The following is a 21,879-nucleotide window of genomic DNA, read 5'->3' on the forward strand; positions in this document are numbered from 1 at the left end:
GAAATTACGATGCGGTGAGGCATGACTTAGGATGTGTGGATTGGAAAACTAGATTCCAAGGCAAGAGCGTAATTGATATGTGGAACTTGTTCAAGGAGGAACTATTGAGTGTCCTTGATAAGTATGTACCTGTCAGGCAGGGAGGAAAGGGTCGTGTGAGGGAGCAGTGGTTTAATAAGGAATTGGAATCCCTTGTTAAATGGAAGAGGGTGGCCTTTGTAAGGATGAGGCGTGAAGGTTCAATAGGGGCGATTGAGAGTTATAAGGTAGCCCAGAACGACCTGAAGAGAGAGCTCAGAGCAGCAAGGAGGGGACATGAAAGGTCCTTAGTTGGTAGGATTAGGGAAAACCCTAAGGCTTTCTATAGGTATGTCAGGAATAAAAGAATGACTAGGGTAGGAATAGGTCCAATCAAGGATAGTAATGGGAAGTTGCGTGTGGAGGCTGAAGAGATTGGGGAGGCACTGAATGAATACTTTTCGTCAGTATTCACTCAGGAACAGGACATTGTGTCGATATGAATACTGAGGCACGAATAAGTAGAATGGATGGCTTTGAGATATGTAGAGAAGAGGTGTTGGAAATTCTGGCAAGGGTGAAAATAGATAAGTCCCCTGGGCCTGATGGCATTTATCCTAGGATACTCTGGGAAGCAAGGGAGGAGATTGCAGTGCCATTGGCCTGGATTTTTGTGTCCTCTTTGTCTACAGGAGTAGTGCCAGAGGACTGGAGGCTAGCAAACGTGGTTCCCTTGTTCAGGAAGGGGAGTAGGGATAATCCTAGTAACTATAGGCCAGTGAGTCTCACTTCTGTTGTGGGCAAAGTCACAGAGAGAATTGTAAGGGATAGGATTTATGCACATCTGGATAAGAATAATGTGATCAAGGATAGTCAGCATGGTTTTGTGAAGGGCAGATCGTGCCTCACAAACCTTATTGAATTCTTTGAGAAGGTGACTAAGGAGGTAGATGAGGGGAAAGCGGTAGATGTGGTATATATGGATTTTAATAAGGCGTTTGATAAGGTCCCCCATGGAAGGCGACTGCAGAAAATACAGAGATATGGCATTGAGGGTGAATTGGAGGTTTGGATTAGGAATTGGCTGGCTGGAAGAAGACAGAGGGTAGTAGTTGATGGCAAAGGTTCATCTTGGAGTGCCATCACTAGCGGTGTTCCGCAAGGATCTGTTTTGGGACCATTGCTGTTTGTCATTTTTATAAATGACCTGGAGGAAGGGTTAGAAGGTTGGGTGAGCAAGTTTGTGGATGATACGAAATTCGGAGGAGTTGTAGACAGTGAGGAAGGATGTGGTAGGTTACAGCGGGATATAGAGAAGCTGCAGAGCTGGGCCGAAAGGTTGCAAATGGAGTTCAATGTAGCTAAGTGTGAGGTGATTCACTTTGGTAAGAGTAACAAAAAGATGGGGTACTGGCCTAATTGTCGGATACTTGTTAGTGTGGAAGAGCAGAGGGATCTTGGTGTCCATGTACACAGATCTCTGAAAGTTGCCACCCAGGTAAATAGTACAGTGAAGAAGGCATATGGCGTACTGGCTTTTATTGGTAGAGGAATTGAGTTCCGGAGTCCTGAGGTCATGCTGCAGTTGTATAAGACTCTGGTGCGGCCGCATCTGGAATATTGTATGCAGTTTTGGTCGCCATACAATAGGAAGGATGTGGAGGCACTGGAACGGGTGCAGAGGAAGTTTACCAGGATGTTGCCTGGTATGGTAGGAAGATCCTATGAGGAAAGGCTGTGGCACTTGGGGTTGTTTTCATTGGAGAAAAGAAGGTTTAGGGGTGACTTGATAGAGGTGTACAAGATGATTAGGGGGTTAGATAGGGTTGACAGTGAGAACCTTTTTCCACGTATGGAGTCAGCTATTACAAGGAGGCATAGCTTTAAATTAAGGGGGGGGGGTAGATATAGGACTGATGTTAGGGGTAGGTTCTTCACTCAGCGAGTCGTAAGTTCATGGAATGTCCTGCCAGTAGCAGTGGTGGACTCTCCCTCTTTATGGGTATTTAAGCGGACATTGGATAGGTATATGGAGGATAGTGGGTTAGTGTAGGTTAGGTGGGCTTTGATCGGCGCAACATCGAGGGCCGAAGGGCCTGTACTGCGCTGTATTCTTCTATGTTCTATGTTCTATGTTCTATATGGAAGGTATTCGGGTCGTTTGTTTGCCCGAATGTTGAACTCAGTTGTTTTAAACTACGTTTGAAACAACAAGTTACGAAGAGTTTGCTAGGAGTGGGAGAATTGATATTCGGGGATTTACAAAAGGAGATCAAGGCCAGCCTGCTGGAATGAGCAGACAGTCTGGACTTAGAGATTACTTGTTGCACGAGGAAAGGAGAGGTAATTACAGCAAGTGCTCAGTATTTAAAATTGCTGGAAATGTAATCAGAATCAAAAGCAATTAGAGCTGGTGAAATTTCAATTGTCAACAAAGTACCTTCAGTTACAGGTAAAATACAATGACAGTGTAACAGAAAAGAAAGAGTTTGATGCACGAATAAAAGCAGGCGAGAGAGAAAAGGAAAAGGGAGTATGAAGAGAGAGAAATTGAGAGAGAGGAAAGGAAGGCAGACAGCCATTTTCAATTTCAGAAATTGGTAATTATACAGGAAATTCGAAGTAAAAGGATGGAGACGAATGCTGAATATAAGCTTAGTGACGAAGAGAGTGAGGATGAGCAAAAACCTGACTTTCAAAGATATGGTGACAATTTGCTTAAATGCATTCATGCATCGCCTAGTTTTGATGAGAAGGTTGCGGATGCCTTTTTTGTTAATCTCACGTGAGTTATGTTGATCCAAACAAAATTTTTGGTTTGAGCTGATGAGGCATTTCCATCACTGTAACAGGACGGATCTGGGGTTTATGAGGAGTTGAAGAAAGCCGTCGCAATTCCATTGAAACTGGTGCAAGAAGCCAACAGAAAACGCTTCAGGAATCTAAGGAGGGAACATGGTTAAACTTCCATTGATTTTGAAAGGATCAAATGAAGTAATTTTGTATCTGGGTAAGGGTATTCAAAATAGAGCAAACCTACGACGCTCTTCAAAACAAAACCAGTTTGGAGGAATTCACAAATTCACGTCATGAAATAGCAAAAATCCATGAGGAACAGCCGACGATCAAGACGGACAGATTTGCAGCTGAAATGGCTGATGGCTATGAATTGGGTCAGTTATCAAGTTTGGCTTCCCTAATAAATTTTCAATCAGTCAGGGACCTAAATTCTGGAAAAGAGAAGTTCTCACGTGGACATGGAAAGGTAGATTTCGATGAAATTCATGAGGATAATTTACCACAGGTTAAAATCAAACCGTTAAAAGGAACAGAGAAAAGAAAAAATATATACCCGTGTTTGCATTGCAATAATGTAGGAGATAGGAAATCTCACTGCTGGTAAGTGAGGAAAAGCTTTGAGAAACCAAATGTAAGGAAACACGGTAAGCCAAAACAATTTGTTGCACTGGTGACAGAAACTCCAGTGAAGGCTATAAAACTGAACCAGAACGTACAGGTGGTCGGAGTTTGGTTGAGGAGGAAAAGATTTTCTTAAATCATATACCTGCAAATGTAAAATTTACTCCCATATGTCAGGAGCAGGAAGTGAAGAGTTTACAATGGTCCGAAATACCTCTCAATATCTGATGCTGAAAGATGAGGTGTTGTATATCTCTGAAAGTCTATTGCTGGAACTGGTCCCAGAGACAATCATTCACGTTGAAACAAGGAACGCTCAATTATGTAAAGTGATGTTACAATATCTCGAGAATAGTGGGGAAGTAATGGTCGGACAAGCGCTCTGTTCCAGGAATGTAATTTGTCATTGATAATGATAAAGATGATTCACCACTCGAAGTGGTTGAAACTGAATGGGAACTCAGGTAATTGAATTATTCCATAACACATATTCGAGAATTTTTGCTGACTAAATGGTATCGCGGTCACAAATTCACAAGCTGAAAGACGAGAAAACGAGATCACAGATAAGCAAGGTGACGTTTCATTAGCAGTATTTGGTTTGATCAGACTCTTGTAATACTTCAGGAGCAGGGAAATGACTAAGCAAGTATCTATAGCTCAGATAAATTTACTCACTTACAGCAGAAATATGAACGCTCAAATTAATCATATCAAAATTCATACACAAAAACATAATTGGAATGTATTCCTGTATATTTAAAATTATGTCTTCAAGGGCAAATGGAGACCATCACATATTCAGGCAGATGTGTAACGTGCAGAAGTTCATCAAATTCGATTGCCGTTGGTTTATGGAAAGGAGCTGTTGCGGGTGGCACAGAAGCTACCTCCAATGGTTCATTTAGGAGTGAGAACAACTGAAATTAAAACAAAAAAAATAGCTTTTTTATTAGCCTCGAGTGCACAAGGAAGCGTTTACATTTTGCCAGTCGTGTCGTACATGTCAGGTAATTGGAAAACCAAATTCGCACCTTACTACCTATTGCAAGAGACTTAATTGTTTGTGTAGCATCCGTACCCAAAACAAAAGGTGGGATTCACTATTTGTTAACAAAAATGGATGTGTGTAATGGATTTCCAAAGGCCGTTCCATGATGCAATATCACAGCTAAATGAATAATTGATGAATGACTCAAATGTTTCACAAGACACGGACTACCCATAGCGATACAATCACATCAGTGTCAAAACTCACATCAACAGTATTCAATTAAGTTATGGACAGTTCGCAATATAACAATTTAAATCTACTGCATACCATCCTGAGTCACAGCGAGCACTAGATTGGTGGCATCGGAAATTAAATACCACGTTAAGTACTTAGAGTGAAGACTATCCTGATGACTGGGGTAAGAAAATTCCGTTTGTGCTTTCTTGCGACCAGAAATGAATCAAATTCAGTCTATTTAAACCACTTTGAGGCATGATGTGAGAGGTTAGTTAAAATTGAATCAGTAGGATTTGCTCAGCCAGAATTCTGACACCACGTTCCGTAATCTGTTACATTTGGAGAGGCAAAGAAATATTCATAATTTCACCACCTCAAAATACAAAACGAATAATTTCATTCTTTAAGACCAAACAAAGAATATTAGACAACGACTGTTTACAAATCTTACTCTTAAACATATCATTTACCTCCCACTGTACAATACTGTTTTGATGAAAACACTGTATGCGATTTACAAAAAAATAAAAACGAGCTTCATAGCTAGACAGCATTATCAATTCTCGATGTCGACTTATCTCTGTCATTTTCCTATATCATTTTCTCTGTGTCGATTTTCCTCTGCTGATTTTCCTCAGTCGATTTTTTAGTGTCATCTATTCTTCGGTCTTCTGCCACACAAATCTCTGATGGGCAGGTAGCATTCAAAGAGCTATTCAGTTAGCAGTCGGCTGATCTTTGCCATTCTCGCAACTGGTTAAAGTGCCCGATTTTATGTCCCAAAACATCGAATCGTCTAATTGGTTTAATATCATCAAAAGATTAAAATTCAAATTCGAATGCATTTTGGTATGTTGATACATTATACAAACTGATTGTCCAAATTCGAATTCGTTGTGTCCGATGGCAACGCAGCTCGAGCTATTCTTTTCACAACCAAATGGTAGCTTTTTAAATTGTTCAGCACACTCTGTGCTTTCAGTCTTTCCTTGCCAGGTTTCATGCTCTCTTAAATGCACAATATTCACGTGCGTGTTCAAAATAACAAATTGTCCCATTATTTAAATCGTAAAAACATTGCAGCATTCTGCAGTGCAAAGGGACCTGGGTGTCCTTGTTCATTAATCAGAACAAATTGGTTTGCAGATGCAGCAGATCATTAACTCGGCATATGGAGCAGGTACACACCCAGTGTCACAGAAAAACACAGATACAGACACACACACAAAACCTTATTCACAGAGTCATACAGAAACAATATATTTTTAATAACAAATAAAAAAAAAGTTTTTGATTCATAAGGGATCAAGCATTATGGGGAAGGGCAGGATAATGATGTTGAGGAACAAAACAACCATTATCGGACATCAGAGCGGACTTAACGGTACAAATGACCGCATTCTGTTCCTTTTTACGCTCTTATTGTATTATGGGATCTTAAAACGTGTCCTTAGTGTCCAGAATCAATTAAGGCTGCTGAACATTTGATTGGGGATTCAATGGTAATGTGGTATAGGTTTAAGAGCTTGAATTATATATGTCTGTTTGTAACTGTTGCCTGTAGGTCTCAAAATAGTTCGTTGCTTAGTGTGGGTTGAACAACCTTTGATCATAATGGATCCACGATTGAGATAAAGCTGTCCCTTTCTCTGTTGCACTGTGCCGTCTGCAGTACCCTCATCCCTAGGGAATAGCATAATTATTGGGCAAATAATGTTCAGACACAATCATATCATCAATGAGCATTCTGCATTGGGCAACAGTCGGCGGAGCCGAATGGCCAACTCTATGCGTTTCTGTCTCACTCAAGCCCTCAACACCTTTACGCAGTGAGAGGAGGATCCCATTCAACCAGTCCGGAGACGACCATTCTATCCCCTCAGGAGTTACATAGGAATCGAATGAAGCCACTCAGCTCTTTACGTAATTACAAAACAAGGGACGAAACAATTCAAACATTCTAAACAGTGGCGTAGGAGCAGCTTCCCCATGCTTACCTCAACATGATCCAATTTGGGGGTCGAGTAGCATTATTGTACGATTCAGATCAAAGAGGGAGAAATTGGAACATCCCTGAGAAGGAATGGTCTGCTGCACATTCGGTCGTTCTCTATTCTCGTCATACGAAATTGGGGGAACAGAAAACTTTTCACCCATCGTTACTACTCGTACAGGATTCCAGACGATGATGCACTGAAACTTCCCCACCGTCTGAATCAAAGTAAATCCGCAACATCCACTTGTTCTTGGTGGAAATCCCATTGCCAACAGAACGTTTGAGCAGAATAACTTTCAGGTGCAGAATACAATTTGGGCAATCACCTATTTTTTTCATTTCTCAAGTGTGTAAATATTGTTTGGACAAAGTTTTTTTCACATTGACATTCTGTACAGGCGTGTGTCTGTGTATTGGGGTACAGACAGGAATGTTTGCTTCGACCCCAAGCAGATTAGTCACCATCTCATTGCTGGTGGAACAGAGTCAAATAATTTCTGCTCCTCATTCGTATTCCCTTTGTTACTAAAAGCCCCTCAAAACTCTGCTGAGAAGCGTTGCAGTCAGAGAGACCGGAGGATTTCATGAGCCAGCTCTGGGTGAGATGTGGGGCCTGGATTGATAGTGAACCTGGGACTGCAATAAAGCCAATAGATGAAGCACGAGATTCGGAGAGGGGATTCTCTGTAAAGAGAAAGGAGGGGACTCTTTTGTACCAAGGGGTATTTTTCACGAGCATTGCCCAACCTACACCAAACTGTATGTGATTGATTTGATGAGGAAATGATTTCCTCTGTTGGTCTGCACCAGGTAGAAGGAAGGCTAACGGCTGGGTTTGTCGAGATAGACAGGAGTATAGAGGTGTGTATGTTAAATAGATCGGAAGAGGTGTGGGGTCTGAAAGAGCTGAGAGTGATAGGAAACAATGTCGGTTCTGGGTTTTAGATAGATAGGAATGTTGTAGAAGTTGGAGGAGATCGGAGATATCTGGAGAGGTGGAGGGAAACGTCGGGTTACGGAGGCAGGGAGACAGGGAAGGGTGAAAGGGTTGGAGGAGAAAACAATGTATTTTTTCAAACGTGTAGAACACAGTTTGGTGCCAGAACAACAATTACAATTGTCGTAGTGGAATATCTTGTTTTCAGTTGCTGGCAACAAATAACAACAAATCAATCGAAAGATGACATAACAGGAAACAGTCTGTGGCTGCAGGAAGAAGGACTGCAATAAAACTTCAGACAGGAGCAATATGCAGGAAAGACAATGGGAAGCAATCATTACTAATATGCCTCAACATAACCTCCATGACAATATCAAGGAGATTGGCTATTGCCATGGCCACAAAGTAGTGAACAGGAGGAAAGGCCACATTTTGCGTTGGGCTGATTCACAATCCCTGTTAAATACATTGGAGGAGGCAGAATGAAAACTGAACGCAAATCACTGCAAACGATCTCGAATTCTGACCTTCACACTCAATACAAAATGAAAAGTTCATTCGTGCATGTTTGTCTGTGCGTGTGTGAGACATGTACAGATATATCTGTGTGTGTGAGTGTTTGTGTGTGTGTGTTTTCGTTTGTGTGTGTGTGTGTGTGAGAGAGAGAGAGTTTGTGTGTCTGCGCGTGCGCGCATCAGTCAGGGCCTACGCAGTTGTTGGGATGTTGCTGCACCTGTTTACGTTGTTTACGTTGTCCTTAGCATTTTATTCAGCGAGTTCGTCATAGACAGAGACTCTGAAACGTTTAAGTTTAAAGAGTTTTAGGGCCAATTTGATCACAGCTAACAGATACCGTCGAAGGCCAAAAAAAACTTAGTGTTCAAAAGAAATACCAATCCAACGAATGTGGGGTAAAGGGTTTTTCTTTTTTCCAGCTGAGGCTTTCTCTGGTTTGATGTAGTGTTTGATCGTTTGATTGCTCACTGAAAGCAGTGAGACAGTTTTAAAGCTGCTGGTCCATTCTCGCCAAAGCTCTGTGACCTCTTTCCTGTGAGATCTTTTGTTTGATTTTACCTTTTATGACAAGGGGTATATAAGGTGTTTTTGCAAGCATTGAAAACAACAGAAGAATGTTGTGATTATCTTTTGGCTTTTCTGATAGTTTAAGTTATTTTGTGTTCTGTTCTCTTTGTTCTTGTTTCATTCAGTAAATATATAAATAAATTATATTTTGTTTAAAACGAAATGGGTGAACCAGCTGCATTCTTCCTGAATATCTGCAATAAACTTGTTTAAAGCAAGTTCTAATGTTAGGTTTAGGCCACGTTCTTGAACGGCTCTGAAGGTGCCTGATCTGATCCAAAACAGTGTTTGTTAATGAGGGAATGGATGTTATTTGCGTGAGTTTGTAAGTTATGGGAAAGGGGATATTTCTCAAATTTTGATTTTGCGATTTTTATCACCACCCGAAAACAGATATAAAATGTCTGGTTCCCTTACATGTGGCTAATATTAGCCAAGCAACACTAAGTAAATTTATATGAAATACAGCAGATAATGGAGAGCTGAAACGAGGGAAAATTTGGTGAAACAGCAGATGTGGCAGGGTCAGCGAAAAGACAAAATGCGTTAACCTTTCCCATCTGACATGTCTCTTTTGCAGAATAACAAAGAATGGTCAATAGTTTTCAGGAATACACTTTGGTTAAAGGAGGAATGAGGAGCGTTTGGAAGCTCTCCAACTTCAGTCATGTTGCCCATATAGATCTTCCAGCTTTGTACATTCCATCCACAGCTCCGAAATCCTGCTTGTACCTCCCCTGTTTGTCAAGGTCGTTACTTTATATTAATTTGTTCTTTGTTTGTCGGATGAACTGGGAAAACAAATCATTAAATCAAAATAAAAGGAGCCTTCTCCATGATGCAGTTGATGCACATTTTTGAGGCACGGTGTCTCCCCAGTATTATGCAGCTGCTTGTTGATGAGAATTTTACGATAGGGAAAACTTGAGACTGTGCACGAGTGGAGTTCCGCCTGACAAGTAATAACTGATGCAACTGCAGATTTCTGAGATATTGTTGATTAAATTCTTCTGGCTGAGAGTAACTATGTTATGGCTCTGAAAAGCTAAATATCTTTAGTTGTGAACAAAGCGTTCAGAGGTAATCAGATCTTCACAAAATCAAGAGTTGTTTCTACCCTTTTAAATGCAGTGACATGAAGAAGAAAGAAATGTTCTTTTTCCGGCGGCTGCCGTTAATGTTACGTTTAAAGATTAAGTGAATAGATCAGAGACGTTTCTCACAACACTTCGCCTGCGCGTCCAGCAGCCAAGTGAAATATGCTAAACTAAATTGCACAGAAGCATTGTTCTGGACAACTTCGAAATAGCACAAAACTGTTTTGTTATCAGAAGCTATGCTTAAGTTGAGGATAGAGATAATAAATCGGTGTGCAAATGGCAGGAAGTTTATGTTGTTGTTCAAAAATGCAGAAACAGATATTAGGTTTAAGTAAGTTTTAGACGGGTTGCTCAAATGGGCAGATCATTAGGCGATCGAAATTTGCCCGGAAAGCTGTTCAATAATGCACTTTGCAAGACGTAACACGACAAACAGTTACTCAATAAATGGAAGGACGTTCGAAAGCTCTGAGTAACAAAGGGAACTTGGGATCCTTGTTCATCGACAATTGAAATTGGCACCAAACGTTGAAACTGTATTTCAGAAGACAAATAAAGTTTCTGTCCTTTCCTGCCATGTGTACAACAGTGCAGAGTGCAGGGGCGTTCGATTAGAGGTGTACAAATCTTCGCGTATGCCAGAGCCAGATTACAGTGTGCAGTCCCATTAGCCATGTCATACCATGCTGTGAATTCTCCGGCCGGGCTGCACCACATATCCGCCAAGTTGTTTTCTGGACAGAATAAATTTAACCAGTAAGACAGTGTGGATAGACCTGAAGGTTTTCTTTATAGCTGAGACGGCTTTTGGTTTCCAGAGTGATGATTATGAGTTTATGAGAGGCAACGGAGCAGTGGAATTATGTAGCTGTTTATTAAACTGATGGAAAAATAACGAAGAGGACATAATCTTACGTTATGTGTTTAGGGGATATCAAGGATTTTGTATCGCAGCCAAAGGGTTTGGATGTCTGGAAGTGGCTGCCGGAGAGTGTAGGGGTCGGTCAAAGTGCTAAACCTCACCAATGTGAAAAAGAGTGTCAATGAACACTTGAATTATGATGGCATTGAACGTCATAGGCCAAGCCTTGGAATGTGGGATTAGCTGATTTCGCTATGACACTATGCGTGTGGAAACGTGTCAACTGATCTGTGGGCAGTGAGCACGGCTTTCCAATTCTTTCCCTTCAGCCAAAAAGCGTTGAAACCACACACTAATTAACAAAATGTGCTTTCGACTGTGCAAGTCTCTCTGCATGGATCACGACATGGGAATCGATGCAGGAATGACCAGATATGACATTGCCAAATTGGACTGAGCATGCACATCTGATGCTTTTCTTAGCTTGTGATCTTTCCACTTCATTTAATACTATGCATTAAGTATGGCTAGATGAGACACAAGGAACAAGTAGGTCTGTCCTGGGTAATCTGTGATTGTTGGAAATGCAACAGAGAAGCATGAGTGAGGAATCTGGTGGAGACATGCACCACTTTGAATGGCATTCATTCGGTGAAACAAAAAAAATTACTTCGCGTTAGTTGAGATGTCAATAAGACGATTGCGTAAATTAAAGTGGAAGACTTACTGTTAACACAATACCTTGATTTACAATAAAATAAAGTAGACAAGCGCACACACATAGGTGTGTCAGTTTCGTATCATTGTGTGACATATTATGGCAGAAGACATAGACGAATAAAAAAAAAACAAGTTCGCCTTATGAAACACAGCTGTTCTAGCACATTCTGTAAAATGTTGACTCCGTTAATGTTTTGAACAAAGATTCCCTTCGTCCGTATACATGAGACAGACCTGTAGGCATCAGTGTCGTACCACAGAGAATGATTGATCTAAAGCGTTTGATGCGATGTTTCCAACCTTCCAACACATCGAATTACAATCAAGCATTGCTGAAAATCAGTTTCGGTTGGCGTAAATTGTTATGAAAATTAGATGGACTGATATGAATTTTGTACCAATTCTAAACGGGATTTTAAATGGGAATTTGGTTTGGAGATCACTGGAATAACATTACCTCTCAGCTCTGGTGAACTAAAGCATCCCTCCGGCTTTATGCACCTCATGTATTGAGGTGGAGTGCGAGATTACAGAGATGGGAGAAAGCAGTATTCGGTTTCCTCCTGCGCAAATCTTCATCATCGGGTGGGTCACTTTCGCATGGCTTCTGACAGGGACAAATCTGAATGGTTTCCACTTTTGCAAAGGGTTTGGAGAAACAACATTTCTTTTTGTATTTTATTTACAGAAGCAGTTAATGAACTGAAAACATATTCACAATGACACCACCAAAACGTAGAGTGGAAGACAGTTTGGATGGCATTAACATTTTTTCACGTGCTATTTGAAAGTGTCACACAATGCAGAGAGCATGCGATTAAGTACTTAATCGTACTAAGGAGATAAAATTGTACATCGGATTTTATTCGATAATTATTTAAAATGTAAGAATCAACCAAAAAAAGAGAACGCAGCATAAACCCATGTCCAACCTTATACCGTGATATTCAACGATTTGTTTTTGTTTAGATTGTGACAAATTGCCACTAAATTCCAGCTTACTGTTTTCAGACGAAGATTGAATGCTCATATCATTGAATACATTGTGTCAGGATCTGTTTTATCCAGCGATGACTGCATCAGTTGTTTGTTGTCTCTGTTGGTGGTCATGCTGCTGATAGTATCGAATACCGCATTGAACATAGCTGCTGATTAACATAACCAGGAGGTACAGAGATGCCGGTTAAAAAATTGATTTTCGCAAACCCGTGTCTGGGATTTATTTTCGTATTGATCATAGAAATCAAAAATGCACGTGATGAATGCAGAAAATTTAGAATGCTTTAACTGTCAGTGACAATGCCTAATGAGATTAGCCTGTGAATTAGGCTGTAGATTGATGAGTCAAACAAAGAATTTTCATCAAATGAACTTAACAATAACATTGTATTCGGACTCAGAAACATGTTCGCATGCTCCCAAAGAAACGAGGAAATGACATAGGAAATTTCACGGAGGTTGCATTTGGGACAAAGATTGTGGAGAAGGGATATAATTTCCAGATTTAAAGTTTGCAGTCGCAAAAGAACAAAATTTAGCAAGCCTAGAGTTTTTGAAGGGTATGGAGAATGTATAAGACCGCTCAAAAAGCAGAAGTCTAGTTTCAAAAACAAAAGATAGCATATAGAAGCAAGAAAGCCTTGCACAAAATATGCATTTCCCAATCACAGCTGTCGTACTTTCATTTCTTCAACTAAGTTATACCGTTTACAACCTCTAATGCATCTCTGGGTCAACCGTGACACATCTATTGTGCACATATATTTCATGGCGCATGAAGCGAATCGGAAAGTCTAATTTTACTTTCTTGCATACAAGAAGTGATGATTGCAAATGAGATATTCTGTTTTTTTCCCAACCTTTATTTCTGCTAATGTTACAGTCCATTGTATTTTTTTCTAACTCAGTTTTGGTGATTGTAAACATGCATTACCGTAAACGTACAATTCATTAGGTTTGTGCAATATTTCATTTAATTCATATTCTGCAAATACGTCATAGGCATCCTTTACATTTCCAGCAAAATCAAAATCGAAAGGTGTTAAATATGCAGTAGCAAGCCGATGTGAATTTCTTTTTAAATGCGCTTTATAAGTAAGTTACGAATTTAAAATCACAGGAAACAGTTATAAGTATATTAAGCAATTTCCCAATAAAAGCAGAGGATACTGTTATAAGCCTGCTCAGCAATTTTCCCACAATTAGTAGGACTTTGTATTACTTGTTTCCAAACATGCAGTTTCTTTGAGGTTTACTGGATAATAATATCCAACATACTTCGAGCGATTCCCCTGGGAAGACTGTTGGTACCTTTGAAAAAGCAAGTTTTGATGACAGCCTCTTTACTCCTTCTGATTTCTCATCCTGATCTTATATTTCATCACATATAAAATGTTTCCAGTATTCCTTTTAAGAGTACGTTGTAATATATTTTCAATCAGCATTCGATATTCCCTTTCAACTTTCTACGGGTATATTTTCAATTTGAATTTTGTGACTACAATGTACAGGGTTAATTCCTTCTGAGTTTTTAACGCACTTGCAAGTTCTCACTTCTCGGGGACACCCACGCCATTAAATCAGAATTGCAAATTGTTGATTATTACTGAAATAAGCAGTATTCATTGACAAATTCATCGACTTAGATTTCACAAGCAGAGAGAACATGTTACAGAGAAATTTAGTCAATGCATGGGTTGTAAACTAATTTACTAATCTCAAGAATACATGGTGTAATTATGAACTTTACAGCATTCCACTTAAGTCGTTGTAATGTTTGACTCTTATGTTTGTGGGAAATTCTTCCAATACTGTCTCACATAGTGTAACGTCACTAATAAGCTCCTGGGATCAGGTGGTATTGAAAACTGAGAGCCAAAAACTGTGACATTTATGCGAGGCGTCAGGTTTTGAGAATTTAAGTCGAATTTCAGGGAAATATATTGGAGTGTGTCCAATTTGTCCGATTATGTTTTGGCAGATTGTTTGACGCTAGAATATGGCATTGAGTTTGCTTTTCTCATTATCCAGTTGCTTTGGATTTCATAGCACCGTCGCTGTTTTTGACGCCAAGGTAAGTGAAGTATCAATTTCTCAACTTTACGAGCTGCCATGCTTGACATGTACTAGCCTCTCTGCTCGACTATTCCTGTGTCTGCAGTATCCAGAAACCAGTTCTGGAGTTGCAGTTGGTGTACCTCCTCCACCGCCAAACCATTACCACATGACGCCTGGAGAAGGAACACCTCATATTCGGCCTTGGGACACTGCAACAACACAGATAAATGTGGACTTCAACAGCTCCCTCATTTCCCATCCCCCGCCATTATCCCAGTCTCAAGCGTACAAATCGGCATCACCCTCTGGACCAGTCCATCACTCCTCCTCTGACATATCACCTTGGGCCTCACCTTCACCAACCTATCACTTTTCCAACCACCTTCCCGCAACTCCATCCCCTCCCAGTTATCTCTCAGCCCCGACCCACACGCCTCATTCCTAATGAAGTGCTTATGTCCGAAGTATCAATTCTCCTGTTCTTCGGATGCTGGCTGACCTGCTATGCTTTCCCAGCACTACGTTCTAGACTCTGATCTCTAGCATCTGCAGTCCTGCCTTTACCCCTAGACCTAAGTCCACCTTGCTTACCACACTTAACAACAACTCAACCAACTGCTAATTGCAATTCTGTCAAACCTCTCCTTCTATTATCTCAATGTTACACAATACACCTCAATGCGCTGCGGTGAATTCCGCAATTTTACAACCATTTTGGAACGGAGTTCATCCTCACCTTCGTTTTCTGTCTGCCATCCATCATTTTTTTCACATGAGGAAGCACCTATTCCATGTTTCCGTTATGTACTGAAGGGCTAAAAGCGTTCAATGGTTTCCTTAATGTCTTCACAAAATATATGCAAGGAGAAACGTGCACACTTGTGCGTATCTATGTCCCCTTCAATCCTTGTACGATTCTGTAAATTCTACTTTGGAAATACAACTTGTCTGACTCAAGATTTGTACACAGACAGACTATAACTTCACAAACCGAATATAACGCGTTAAACTCTGATGGGGTAACCCTGACCAGCGGGACAACGTGTCTGCAACTAATACTGCATTGATTTCAGAAGCATTGCAACAGAAGTCGGCCCTTCTGCTCTATTACCCGCTCCGCCATTCATCAGGATAATGGTTAAACATTTGAACTCAACAGCCTAATTCTACTTTCACCCCATAACCTTTGATCCCTGTCGCCTCAGATTCTGTGTTTAGCCTCTTTTCCGATCACATTAATTGTTTTGGCATTCATTACTTCCGATAGTAATGAATTTCAGAGTCTGACTGCACTTTCGGTGGACTTAAGACTTGTCGTTGTTCTATACAGCGAACGCTGTATCCTCACATTATGATCTCCATGTTCTCGACATACACTAATACCGTTCGCAACATCCTCCCTGTATCTACTCTGCACAGTTCTGCTAGAATTGTATAACTCTCTGAGAGATTTCTATTAATTCATTTGAACTTTAGTGAAACAATCCTAACCAATCAATCTCTCTCCATACCTTAGTGTCACCAACCCTGGAATCAGACTGGGAAACGTTCATTGCACTCCTTCAACAGCTACACCATTGAGAGCAAGATATGTGCAACATTACTAATTCTTTGCACTTACAGACCATTTCAAATATTCTATTTTGGAGAAATTAAGATGAAATTACCTCCAGTTGGTTTTATGAAAACTACAGAAAAGAAACCGTTTTGCGGATTATCAAGATTATCCAGTTGCACCTGCCTGGATCATAGTGCTGCTGGAAAAAGTCACAGCAGTTCAGGCAGCATTCAAGGAGCAGGAAAATTTACGTTTCGGGCAAAAGAACTTCGTCAGGAATAGAGGCAGGGACTCTGCAGGAGAGGAATAAATGAGAGAGGGGTGTGGGTGGGGAGAATGTTGCATAGAATACAAGAGGTGAATGGGGATGGGATGGCGGTGAAAGGTCAGAGACGTGGGTAGGGGAAGTTAGCAAAATGGACAATGGGTGTTTGGGGGTGGGGATCAAGGTGCTAGGTCAGAGAGGAGGGACGAGTCGATAGGTGGAAAGAAAGATAGGCATGTAGGACAGTTCATGGGGACGGTGCTGTGCTGGAAGGCATCTGCCACCAACATGCCTCATTGAAAAAATGATGTCTTATTTCCTCAAGCAGTTCTCCGTTTTTGAATTTTCCACTTCACGTTAAATATTCAATGGCATGTCCTATTAATTTTAAACATTAACCCTTCTTGGTCTCGTTACCAGACATGAAGGTTACACCCACTATGAACTATGTTAACTCCTTCCATTCATTAGTCAACTCAATTATATATTGTTTCCTTCTTCTAAACGTAATGGTATATGGACCTAAAATGTTTCATTACTTGACAATGATGTTCGATCCACAGTTCAGGAGTTTAAGAAATGAACCATCAGCAATATATCACACAGCTTCAGAATAAAGATCCAGCATTACCATACATCTTTGGTTTTACGACTATTTATATTTATATTTTTAAAAATGCTTCATTTTTTATCTTTATGTCATATGCCCAGTCGTGTGACCTAGGCCCTGATCTCCAGCATCTCCAGCACTCACTTACTCCTGCATGACTGACAAAGGCAGACATATGCCCGTGTCTCACCGTTCTCTCTTGCCTTTTGATGTTGTAGCATTTGTTTCCGACGCTTCATCGATTACGTGCCTGTAGAACAATGTTAGAACAGTCATCTTCTGTTTGAGACGAACTCTATGAACCAGGCAAAGTCTGCAGAAGTGTATTACTGAATTTCTCAGCGTTCATTAAACTGTTATCGTCCAAGAGTTGAAAAGAAAGGCAAATTAAATTTTCGAACATGTTGCTGAAGAAAGTAAACAAAAACCAAACATTTTTCATTGAACTATGCAAGGCATTGGTTTGTTTGCATCTGCATGGCTGCGTAGAGTTTTGGTCACCACATAACGGAAGAATTGTAGTTCAACAGGTGTATTTCTCAGCTCGAGCTCTCTCAGTGATTCCTCGTTATCAGGTATTTGTGGAGCTGCACCTTAAGACACAGATTTGCAAGCAAAAGATCAAAGTGTCGTGCAGCTCAAATGTATTGAACACATATGATATGGGTTTTCTGGTTTCGGTTCATCATTATGCAAATCCCAAATCTCCTTTTAAGTCACATTATCAAGATAACTTTAGATTTCCTGACATATGGTGTCATCTCAGCTCAGGCAATGAATGAAAGGTTTGAAGGTATAGTCTGTATCCAAATCTAGAGTCGGGCTCGTTCTAGTTCGAAAGTCGAAATTACAGAATTTTTCAAGGATTGACTGTACGTTATGCATATTGAGCAAAATAAAATACGGATTCTCCAAAAAAGACCTGTGCGCGTGCATGAGACACAGATCTAGTGTGTGCATGTGAGTGTTTGCAAATGCTAATAGTTTGTGAGTAAATACGTTTGTGAGCTTGTGCTTGTGTGTGTGTGTGAGAGAGAGTGATCGAGGGTGTGTCGTGCAGTGGAGGCATCTGTCGTGTGACATGAACCCACCCTGCCGATTGAGATCATTCTCAGTGTACCAAACTGAGCTATCAGCCTCTGCTCGGTTACGTTACGCAGTTGTTTCTTTTTCCCCAAAGCCTGCCTTGGAAGATGGTGGTCCGAAGGTCGCCACGTGTAATGGTGGGTTCTGAGTCGACACACTGAGACGTCTTGCAGTGTCTGCCCTGACAATAGTGTAAGGTATTGTGGGCGATGTTTTCCTGAAAACTGGGCATTTTGCTGCGAATAATGAACTCTTTAAGATTTGGCAATTGGTTATTTTCGCAAAGTGGAGGAGTGTATATTGGTGAGAGCGGAGCAGACAACTCATGAATGAACACCGCACAACAATCACCAGGCAAAGGGGTTCCCTCACAGTTGGGGAATACGACAGTTGTCCTGGACATTCGACAGGACATCGGGACAACGAACAACGCAAAGTGTCCGCGAAGACATGATTTGGAGTTGCAAGTGTTAGACTCGGATTTACTTCGCTAAACTTCACACAACGCAAGGTTATACTGCCGCAGATATATTTGGAGGCAATTGCATTCCAAGAAAGAATGCTGCTCCTTCATCAGATGGTTGCGGAGTGTGAGATCATAAGGCAAAGAATGTAGAAGAAAACTATACAGTGCTATGCAAATGAAATAGCATATCTACAATATCCTGGATTATTTGTTAAGTCTCTGATCTTTTAAAATGACCATGTTGGTTGCAGTTCTTTCATATATAAATTTTAGAATACGGCAGGTGACTGATGACCAACTTCTTCTCCCAGTTCTTGTGTCCTTATGTTACTCTAACGATGTCGATCACAATCGTCAGACACGCCCTGTAACTGCAGTCAATTGCATCAATACATTTCCACGATGTACATCTCTATGACTCTAAGAGACAATGCAGTACTTTGAGAGCCACTATACGTGCATTGAATCAGAAAATGTACAACTGTGCTCCAGAGTGTCATCGTACTTGGTTGCATGGCTAAATTGCAGTCAGCTATAACTTGTAAACATATTAGAATAGCACAGTCACAGATTCAAACGACATGGAAACAGACTATTCAAACCAAATTGTCCAGGTTACCTCAACAGAAATATTCTTATTCGTCTGCATTCGTCCAATATCCCACAAAGCCTTTCCTTTCCATGTATTCGAAAGATGATTTCATTAATTATTGTTATTGTACTTGCATTTTTAACTTCCTTTTTTCAATTCGTTTCGCATACATACCACCGTCTTGGTCCCTTGGGTCTCTGAATTTTGCGTTCTCCCCGCAAGAATCTATGACTTCTAGTTTTTGAATGCCATACATTAGTTAAAATACCTTGCAATTTAAATATCTAATGATCTCTCCAAATCTGTAAAAATGTCCCTCAAACACTATTCCCCAGGGAATTATATCCCCACCTGTCCTGCTTCTTCTGATAACTCAACTTCTCCACTCTTGATAACACAGATTAAACCTTTCTGCGTACTCAAACGTGATATTGACTTTCAGCACTGAGATTACTTTTGAGTTGTATAGGACTTTGTACAGGCAACAGCCGCAGTATTTCATGCATTTCTGGTAACCACAAGATGGAAAGGATGTGATTGCACTGGAGTTGGTGTACACCAAATTCAGCCTGGGGTTGTACAGGCCATCTATTAACAGAGATGGCACGAGATAACCTTCTATGAAACAGCAAATGTACAATATTATGAGGTGCAACGGCAGAGTGGATGAGAAGCAGTAGTTCATCTTATTTGAAGACAGAACAGCAAGGGGCCATAATTTTATATTGCTGGAGATTTCAAGGGGCTTTGAAGAAAAGACCATTTCACCCAGAGTATCATGGGTGTGTGGAATGCATTGCCAACAGGGCCACTGAGGTGCAAACCTGACATCATGTGAAAATGCTAATATGAATTCTTGAAGTGCGATAACGTTGGAGCCCATTGGACGAATGAAAACTTCATGTCACTTCGAAGTGACCTGGTGTGCTGCCATGTCTCTTCTGTTAATTTTCAAACCACGATTTACTTTTTCTTGTTACCTATTGCTCTGGCATTTGTGTCGCTGCCTATTCCACAAGTGATTGACAGACCCTTTTTGCCAATAGACGTGTTTAGAATTAAGTAAATTGTTAATGATCTGGTATCACCCTCAGGCAAGAGCAGCTAATGACTTCCTCAAAGACAACAGTGAACGGGATTTGTTTGGATTGTTTCTTTACCCGAAAATTAACAATGGTCTCATGGTCATCAACTGGCTGAAATACCTCATTGTATTGAAATTCCAAAAATTATCCCTTCTCGTGATCGATATGGCTGACCTGGGAAACAGTCTATATTTATCTATTCCATCTATGACTTTAAACGTCTTGTACACCTCTATCAAAGCATCTCTTATCCTTCTTCGCTCCAATGAGATTAGCCCTCGTTCCCTCAACCTTTCTTCATAAGACATACCATCCAGTCCAGGCAGCATCCTATTAAATCTCCTCTGCATACTGCCTAAAGCTTCTGCGCCTTTCATATAATGAGGTGACCACAATTGAACACAGCATTCCAAGTGTGGTCTAACCAAACTCTACAGATCTGCCGCATAAACTAGCAACTCTAAATCAAAACCCCCTTGCGAATAAAAGCCAGCACACGATATGTCGTCCTCCAAATCCAATCAACTTGGGTGACAACTTTTAGGGATGCATGAATATGGACCTCAGATCTTTCTGATCCTCCACACTGTCAAGAATGTTGCGTTCAAACATGTATTCACCATTCAAATTCAACCTTTCAAAGTGAAATAATTCACAATTTTCTATGTTGCATCTCCAGCTGCCACTGATCAGTCCAGGTCTGCAATCTGTTAATGTTCTCTTGCAACCTGCAACAGCCCTTCACACTACCCACAATTCCACGAATCTTCGTGTCATGGGCAAACGAACTAATCCTTCCTCCCAGTTCCTCATCCTACTTGCATGAATACTCACAGTGTCATGACTTCCATGCCTATTGACCAAATGCGCAAATTGGACACATGTAGTTATCAGAAGCAACAGAGGTTCCAGAACCGATATCTGTGGAACACCACTGGTCAACAAGCTCCAACCAGTATACTATTCATCTGCAATTGCGTTTTGTCTTTTGTGGGTCAGGCAAATCGGCATCCATACAGACAGGTTTCCTTGTCTCCAATGCCTTGTAATTTCTGAATGACCCTACCTCGGGAAACATTATTAAATGCCCAGCTACATTTCTTTGCACGTCACCTGTCAGAGATGTGCACTCAAAACAATGTCAGTTGCTGAACTGGTCATGAGATTTCATTAATTTATTCATCAAAATAAACAAAATACGCGAACAACCAAAATTTCATAAAACTATCTGAAATTGCATTGTTGGTTCATTATTTTTCGATGAATGTTCAATTCAGTTCAAGAGTAATGTTAAAGACGTTCGTCAAACTTACCAAATCCAGTTGTCAATTTGCTGAACATTGGTTGTAAAGAAGACGTTAGGATATAATTAAAAATATTGATACATCGTCTGAACAGTTAGGCTTGCCGTTCAGAAGGAGTTGACAAATTCATTTGCCCTTGTAGGGTCTCAGCAACTTTATAAATGTATTTTTCTGATTAGCGTTACTTTCACTTCCAGAGGGTAGCTTGGAACAAATGAAACCTTGGCTTGAATGTCAGAGCAATTCGCACGTGCCTACTATGTGCAACTTTTTTTTAGGATAACTTTTTAATGTCTGTGTGTGCCCAAGACTTTAAGGTATTTCCTGCGGTAGAGAACATATTTTGTTTACTTGCTGATTCAAACTTTTCAATTTATATTTTATTACCACTTCAAACATCATTTACTTTATGTTTGAAACCACAATTTCCTCTAATATGTTCCAACTGGTGTTGATATCAGTGATTCTTTGCTCATGCACAATCCC

The sequence above is a fragment of the Chiloscyllium punctatum genome, chromosome 35 (genome assembly GCF_047496795.1).
Source record: "Chiloscyllium punctatum isolate Juve2018m chromosome 35, sChiPun1.3, whole genome shotgun sequence".
NCBI classification, from domain to species: Eukaryota; Metazoa; Chordata; class Chondrichthyes; order Orectolobiformes; family Hemiscylliidae; genus Chiloscyllium; species Chiloscyllium punctatum.